Raw genomic sequence first — 9411 nt, 5'->3', positions numbered from 1 at the left:
AACTAGTCACTTGTACTGTTGTAAAAATCTTACTAACTAGTCACTTGTACTGTTGTAAAAATCTTACTAACTAGTCACTTGTACTGTTGTAAAAATCTTACTAACTAGTCACTTGTACTGTTGTAAAAATCTTACTAACTCATTCCTGTTGTTCAGTTACTGCTGTAGGTGCCAGTCCTTCAACCAAACTATTTATGTTAACTTAAAAGCCACCTTCCTTCCCACCTACCCCACCACCAAAAAAAAAAAGAATAAATACACATATCTGCTTCATTTTCCATTAGCATTAATATAAATTACAAACACCCATTACAAGGTAACACATAAAAAACAAAATAATGAAATGTTCTGTAGATCTAATTTTGTTTCATATTTCACTTTCAGTCTTAGTATAAAAGCCAAAGCATGATAAAACTTAAGTTAAAGCTATGCCTTTAACAAGGTTACTGAGTTCAATCAAATGTTGATAAGAAAATAAGGTGGAGTTTAGTGGAATGTTTCACGACAACAAGATAATCGATAAACGCACGCTAAGTTCTGATACAAATACAGTACCTGCCCAAAACAGGTTTAGTAAGACTTGGGTATAAACATTTTTTAACTTTTAGTTATACAACTATAAGTATAAGACAAAATAAGTTAATAATGACGTACAAATTAAATAGTAATAATTTGTAGTATTTCTCTATAGTCTACAATAAATTACATTACGTAGATAAAATAGGTAAAAAAAAGTCATATGGACGATGGCCAAAAACTAAACATTTCTGTCACGCTAAATTTAACCTAATAGTAATACTAAGACTAATACAAGTTACAACTTACAATACTCATATCGTGCTTGACGTGATGAGTAGTGTATAGATTAATCATGAAATGGTCATCAAAATTTAAATACATATAAAATAAACTGTAAAGCAGAATGATATAAAATACGAAAGAAAAAAAATTAACTTACAAATCAACTCTTCAAAGGAGAAATACGTGAGAACCGCATAGGACGAAAAAATAATTCATATACACGAAATACTTTTCGCACACATACTACAACAAGTTACCAGAACCCCACCACGTGATAATCTGCTCAGATGCTCCTCGTGCTTCGCTTCATAACACTGTTACAAACCGAAGCGACGTCTATGTTTAGATTATGGAACCTAAATGTTAATCTCATGGAAATTTAATTAAACTAAAATATATATAATTCCATAAAGGCCTATTCAACATAAAATAAAAAAGATAAGTTCGTGGAAAAGCATATCATTAAAGTAATTTCCATTTTTCGGAGATTACCTCAATTCCAAAAGTAAAATTCAAAGCTGGATCGAAAATTCCGCTAATGAATTTTTTATCCGTAGTTAACAAATAAGACTACAGATGTCTCACACACTTATTGATAAATTTAATTTGTATTCGTTCACAAATTTCTAAATTTGACTAAAAACTATCTGAAGTTTCACTATTTATTGGTATAAAAAATATTCAGGACCACCACTAGTTTTATGTTTGTTAAGCTAGTCGTTCACTTTTACAAGAATCTCACTATCTCTATCACATCTTGCTTCTTACTTTGAACTCTAAACGAATAACGTAATGACTTTCTTTGAATACTGGATATATAGAAAGAAAAAAAAAACTTTTAAAAAACTGACGAGATCACAGACATAATACTATAATTATGTTGACTGGTTAGCGTGCTCGGACTGTTGATGTTACGCGCCGTTACCACAAAAACTCAATCAACAGTTGTTAAGACGAGAGTACAACAATATTTTAATTTTTCACTTGATATATGCATCAATGAAATAAATGTTATCCACGCTCTATTAATATTATTGATAGGGCTCAATTAGGCCTAGTGGTTGCTATATTCGTGCTCTGAATCTAAGAGTTTATGGTTCGTGATCTATTTATTGTTCGAACAAATGTTTTGCACTTTGGGTGAGCTATAAGAGTAGCCCAAAATTTGGCGGTGGGTGTTGTTGGCTTACCCTTAATGTTTTAAGATAAAGAATCATGGCTAAAATATACATTTGAATGGATGAACAAAAATGTAAAACTTATATCACTTTTAAAGGGTTTCTCCCACACACAATATTGTTACGACAGTGGGGTCACGTGACGAGTATTCTAGAAGATTCGCTAGCGTATTACGACAGCGGGGGTCAAGTGACGCTGGTAGCACGTGTTGAGAGTCTTAGAAGTTTCTAGAACAGGCAGTATTATCGTATATAAGTGCGCTGAACAGTGAGAGAGACAGACGGAGTCGAAGCAGTAGTGGAGACAGACGAAGCAGGGACGAAGCAGGCAGAGAGAAAGAAAGACAGCGATTACAGTCGGCGGGAACCGAGGATAGCAGACACAGAGATCGGAACTATAGTTTGCGGGGACGGACAATTAAGTCTAAGCGCGATAGAAAGTGAGTGAATTGTTGTGAACTATAGTGTGTGTAACTGTGAAAATTAAGTACATTACAAAGTTGTATTGAGGAAGAATAAACAAGTTTTATAAAGAAAGAATGGACTTGTATCTTAGAAGAATTAAAAAACAAACATACAGAGACGTAACAATACCATATGACAGGGCCTGGCATGGCCAGGTGGTTAGGGCGCTCGACTCGCAATCTGAGGGTCGCGGGTTCGAATCCCCGTCACACCAAACATGCTCGCCCTTTCAGCCGTGGGGGCATTATTATGTGACGGTCAATCCCACTATTCGTTGGTAAAAGAGTAGCCCAAGAGTTGGCGGCGGGAGGTGATGACTAGCTGCCTTCCCTCTAGTCTTACACTGCTAAATTAGGGACGGCTAGCGCAGATAGCCCTCGTGTAGCTTTGCGCGAAATTCAAAAACAAACAATATGACAGCTTCTGTGAACCTCCTAGGTCACAAAGACCTAAATTCCTATCAGGAGGAGAGAGAAAGAGCTTCTGTGAAGGGCGTGATACTTGTGACTTGTATACAGTTAACCATCAATGTGCATTACTTTACATTCAAATCATTGTAAAAATACAACAAGGAAATAGAAATAAATTCATTTTATCTAGCGACGTAACTAGTTTTTATTTCATTGTTGTATTTTTACAGTAATTTTATTTTACTGCATTTATTTCTCAGCATCATATGTATATCCCAGTTCTTCTGAAAACATTTTTTAATTTGTATGGCGTCCATCTTGGAAATGTGAACAAAGCGTTCAAAATTTACAGTCGGCGTTGAACCAACTGTGACGTCACTGCAGTTCCAACGCTTGATTAATATTTTGAATTTTGGAATGCGCCGAAAGTCTCTTTCAATCTACATTGTAACAATTATTCTCAGGGTTTAAATACCAATTTCCAGGACTGTAGTTTATTTTAAAAGAAATAGTGATTAAAGTTAAAACGTACGTCTTTAACTAAAACTCATCGAACTTATAACGCTAAAACTGGGCTTTGTACCTGCGGTGATCACAGCAGATCGCCCACTGTGTAGCCTTGCGTTTAACTACAAACAAAGAAATATTTGTTACATTTCGGTCGTCTGCCCATCGTCAGGCTTAGCTACTAGAAACACACAATATAAAGAATGTTTATAATTAATAGGCTTAATAAAAGGGATTTTAATGGAAGCTGTAATTACTTACAAAAGAATCGTTAGTTTATTTAGTGTGGTGTCAGACAATTCAAATTTAAATATAAGTTTGTGTTCTAAGCTTTCATGATCAGATTGTTGTCGGGGTATGTTGTAAAACAAAGACGCTCGTGTCGTAAATTCCTTTATTGTCTAGGGAGTTAGTGTTTCAGGACCGGTTGGTCAAGGATGTTGTTGAGTACGAGTCGAAATATGTGACTTAACCAGCGTGAAGTTACATCTACTACAACGGATGTAATAAATAATGCACTCTGATATACAGGTGTATTACGTGTGGTGTGAATGTAGTACTGGAGAAGAAACTCGATAAGTTAGTGATTTGATCGCATGTGAAACAAACAGTTCGTCGACACGGTCGATTTCCGATAGTTAGGGCGTTTGATCCGCAATCTGAGGGTCACGGGTTCGAATCCTCATCACAACAAGTATGCTCGGCCGTGGGGACGTTATAACGTGACGGTCAATCCCACTTCTTATTGATAAAAGAGTAGTCCAAGAGTTGGCGATGTCTAGTTGCCTTTCCTTTAGTCTTCCACTGCTAAATTAGGGACGGCTAGCGCAGATAGCCCTCGTGTACCTTCGCGCGAAATTCAAAACAAACAAACCGATAGTTTCTAATTTAGAATGTACTAAGCAGGTTTTTAAAGTCATTAAATCTGTTGTCTCTTATCAGTAAAGTAGCACTGGATACTAACTAATCTTCCCGTTTAATGGATGTTATCTAAGGACTACAAGAGGTTTCACCAACCATTGTGTAACCAAAAACAAACACTAGAGTAGAGACGGTTTATGATCAACCGAGTGTGTTATTTTTAGCCTTATCAATTATGTTATCGAGATAGTTCGATACTTCCAAACCTACACTTACAACAAGCATGCATTACACACCTAAAGACAGACAGTCACCCCTTTTAAAACCTTTTAATTCTTTCCATCCGTCTGAAAATAAACATATTATTTCCAAGGGCAGTTCCTACGTCGGACACGTCTATGCTGTAACAACGCTGACTTCAAGTGTAAAGCCAACGACCCGACTAATTATTTTAAGCGTAACTATCTTGATAAGGCTAAATTTGACGCACGCAGTTTACCACAAGTTGATTGTTTCCACTCTGAGAGACATCATACTGAAATGAGTTTTATTAATCTTTACGTACCATTCCTGAGAGATAACACGTTTAATGATATATTTAACACCCCACCCTTAATTTATTTCAAACAAGAAAGAACATTAAAATAGTGTTAGTTAAATTACAGACCGAAGTGTTATCATCTCAAACAAACTACCGGACATCGACTTTACGTTTAATAATGTTACTGACTTAATGACTTTTCCAGTGCTACCTTAACCTTCCACGTGAGGGGTCAATATGTAGTGCCCTTCATTGTGTGTTTATTTTGTAGACAGGATTTATCCATAAGTTATAAATATATGTATTTTTGGTGGGGATCTTAATGTATTCAGCATAACCCCATATACACGCTTCCCCCCTCTTTTTTTATTTTATTAACGGCCTGGCATGGCCATGTGGGTTAAGGCGCTTGACTCGAGATCTGAAGTGGCGGTTTTGTCCCACCAAACATGCTCACTCTTTCAGCCGTGGGGGCGTTATAAAGTGACGGTCAATCCCACTATTCGTTGGTAAAATAGTAGCCCAAGAGTTGGCGGTCGATGGTGATGACTAGCTGCCTTCCCTCTAGTCTTTCACTGCTAACTTAGAGACGGCCAGCGCAGATAGCTCTCTTGTAGCTTTGCGTGAAATTCAAATCAAACAAACAAAGTTTTTCTTAACACTGACTCGTGATTTGTTGTCAGACGCTTACTTTTTTTTTCCAGAACATAAAATTCTCTAACTCAAGCCCTGCTTTCTGAGAGCTAAAATAAATAATATCTATCGAGTTGTTCTTATCCAAAAACAAACAGTAACTTCATAAAAACTAGTAAGTTGAAGAGACAAAAAAAAGTAAAAAACAAACTTCGGTGTTTATATAATCTTGGGTTCTATATATAATTTACCAGTGTTCAAAATCATTTGTTTCCAGTGGGTAAGCAGTACGTTCATGTAATTGTACCGGATTTGATTGCTCGAGGGGTGGACTGAGCACAGATAGCCTATTGTCAACAATAATGTCTGAAGACTTGCCAAAAAAATAAGTCAAACTGGTAATTTCGTAGTTTCCGCCTCTGTGACTGGCAAAGACAGATGTTTTGTTATTCATAAGAAGTAAATGTTAGCCCATACCGCCATCGTGTTTTGTTATTCATAAGAAGTAAATGTTAGCCCATACCGCCACCGTGTTTTGTGATTCATAAGAAGTAAATGTTAGCCCTTACCGCCACCGTGTTTTGTGATTCATAAGAAGTAAATGTTAGCCCATACCGTCATCGTGTTTTGTTATTCATAAGAAGTAAATGTTAGCCCTTACCGCCACCTTGTTTTGTGATTCATAAGAAGTAAATGTTAGCCCATACCGCCACCGTGTTTTGTGATTCATAAGAAGTAAATGTTAGCCCATACCGCCATCGTGTTTTGTTATTCATAATTTTAGTAAATATAAAATAAGAATTCTTAATACGAATTCCATTTTTATAATAAAGCATGATAATAGCTAGAGGGCGCTGGAGTGGCCTGTGCGCCGCTCCCAAATTTCACTGTGGCCTAGTGGTTTCAAAAAAATCATATTATTAATTTAAAAAATCGTCTGTGTTTGTTTTTTAATCGCTAATAAGAGTCCACGTGGTTGGAACAAACGTATTTGTTATATTACCTTTCCTGTAAATCCATGTCACAAAAGCTAGTTGAATCAGTAAACCACATTGTACTCGTCCACTGTCATCCTAAACAACAAATGTTATTTTCTAAATCTCAAAATTGTTGGTTTTTTTTTTAGAATTTCGCGCAAAGCTACACGAGGGCGATCTGCGTCAGCCGTCCCTAATTTAGCAGTGTAAGACTAAAGGGAAGGCAGCTAGTCATCACCATCCACCGCCAATTCTTTGGCTACTCTTTTAACAACGAATAGTGGGATTGACCGTCACATTATAACGCCCCCACGACTGAAAGGGCGAGCATGTTTGGTGGGATGGAGATTCGAACCCGCGACCTGTAGATTACCTGTAGATTCCATTACTGAAGAGATTTATTAAATCTTAATGTACTTTTTTAGATATTTTATTTTTGGGTATTCTGTGAGAAAATTAAATAGATAATAACCGTTTTATTTGTGTATATTCATTCCAAACATAGAACTGGATGGAAACAATAAAAACTTACCTGACGAAAATCTTAATAATCCATTCCTTACAAAAGTACTATCACTTATTTGATAAATTACTTAAGCCTAATGACAAATACTGTTCCTTTATATGTTGCAAATATTTTTGAATTAAGGCAAAGTGAACGGTTCGATCTTCTACCACATTAGACAGAATGAATCTACGCACGACTTCATATAAATGCTCGTGAAAAAGTAACCCATACGAAAAAGAAAAATAGTGATTAAAAAAAGAAGTACAGGCGGCGGAACAAATACGAATTGAGGGTGGTGGGAGAATACCTTATTTACTATGTTGAAACAGTGACTTTTTCCTGATAATTAATTATACACGGGTCTCTATTCCCCATTCAAAGGGGCACTTCACAACTAGGCCAAAAGTTGGGGGCACGTGCTCCTCCCTCGGTTCTCCCGCTTATGAAAAGAAGCTATACTTTAATGAAAAAATTTTTTACGTTTGTCTTTACCAAGAAAATATTAAATCTTGGTATTATCAGAAACCCAGTACTAATCATGTTAGAGGTAATTTGTCACTCTTTTTTGTTGTTGTTTTGTTTGAAGTTAAGCACAAAGCTACACAATGGGCTGTCTGTGCTCTGCCCACCACGGCTATCGAAACCCGGTTTCTAGCACTGTAAGTCCGCAGACATATCGCTGTGCCACTGATGGGCTTGTCACTCTGATATGTACTCTCGATAAGAGTACATGGCTAGTCCAAAGTCGTCAGCTTTGTTGTCGGGATTGTTCACTAAGAAAAAGATTGGCAATGAGATGTTATCCTTTAGACTTAAACCAGGTTTTTTTATATTTATATCAGTTATATTAAATGTTCGTGTTACTTTAAGCATTTATTCCAAAATAATCTTGAAACTAAAGTTTTAATAGAGATGCTCTAAGTCGACTTTAATATATATTTCTTGTTATTTTTCTATTCTGATATATTTTGACGTGTGTGTACACAAAGTTACTTCTTTTTTTAAGGTAAACTATGTGAGAAATCACCGAGGGAGAGAAAGTAAATCCATACATTTGATCTAGGTCTACCGTAGTTTTCACGCATCGTATATGCTATTCTTCGGCTACGTGCAATTTTGCACGTGAAGCCAAACCGTCACGTACTCTTTAAAGTTCAACGAATTCTTAGTTGGTGCTGTAAACGCCATTTAATAATTGACCGTTAAAGCTCTATGTAGTGCTTGATGTGGGGGGGGGGGGGATGGTTGGGGAAATGTTTGAAGTTGACACTATATTTATTATTTTTCATCTATATTCTTTATTTTTATTATAAAGGTAACGGGGGGATAATTTCGGGCAATCTTGACAAGAAGTAAGATGGCATCCTACCCCAACTCAGTCTGGATGCATTTTACGTGTTTTCTCATCAGAACAAATCATCCCAAATTCGTAAAGCTACAACAGTAAGTACTTTAATACCACACATCAAAGTAACAACTATCCCTCCCTCAGGTTTCATTTAAAAGAACAACATCCCGGTGATCAAGGATCAAAATAATATAAACTTCGAAAAAAATGTAAACGCAGACCATATATAAACCAATGTAACCAAAAATACACTTCCCTAACGTAATATAGAAGAAAGTCTGGGACAGGGTGAGCTACAGGCGCTTCGAAGTCTCGACGCGACCTCGTCTGGAAAACAGCCCACGAAATAGTCTCAGTAAGAGAATGTCTTAACAGGTTTCTAATAACTCAAGTTAATAATTACCCCCTGTATCGAAACTGTACGCCATATTCTATACAACTGTGTAACGTCAGCTGCCTTATGAAAGAAACTTGCCTTCCTTTTTAACACTGCAGTACTTTCTGTCATTCCGTCCCTGTTACTAAATCTCAAGGTTTTTCTTTTCTGTATTTACTGGGGAATTTCCAGATGTAGGGGATCTTCCAGCACAAGCAAGAATGTGTTCCTGAAATATTGAAGATAAGAAAAGCCGTTCGCATGCGACTGCAAGATGACAAACATGAGATTTAGCAAAAATGATTTTTTTTCACGAAAATGGATCTCGGAAGAATCCTGTACTTTCCAGATCATTGGTGAAGTCTTTGATCTCAAGTTTTAACATCAGCGTCCCCTCTAGATACAAGTCATCGGCACTCTTGGATCCCAACTAGTCGTATGGAGTAGAAGGGCCGGCCAGTGTCGTCCCTGGAGTAGAATCTGATCCGGATACAGGATTGTGCGTGATCATGAACTCAGGTTCTGTAGAGTGGTGTAATACCGGGACGCGTTTAGCCAGTAGGATTCGTTTGAAACAGGTACTTATGGCCCATGCATTCCCACTTCACTACACCTCTGGTTCTGTGCCTTTACCCAATGATAAGATAAAAAAACTATTCTGTGTGTCGAGGAAAGTGTTTTCTCTCTTTCTTACAGATTTTTTTTCGTCCTACTCAGAGAAAATCAAAACAAACAAACAAAATAACACCAAACTAATTTACTCTCTTCCTAATAGCCAAGTGATGAACTTCTGCAAGTTCACCCCA

The sequence above is a fragment of the Limulus polyphemus genome, unplaced genomic scaffold (assembly GCF_000517525.1).
Source record: "Limulus polyphemus unplaced genomic scaffold, Limulus_polyphemus-2.1.2 Scaffold5386, whole genome shotgun sequence".
In the NCBI taxonomy this organism is placed as follows: Eukaryota; Metazoa; Arthropoda; class Merostomata; order Xiphosura; family Limulidae; genus Limulus; species Limulus polyphemus.
Note: the sequence above shows the minus strand (reverse complement) of the source record.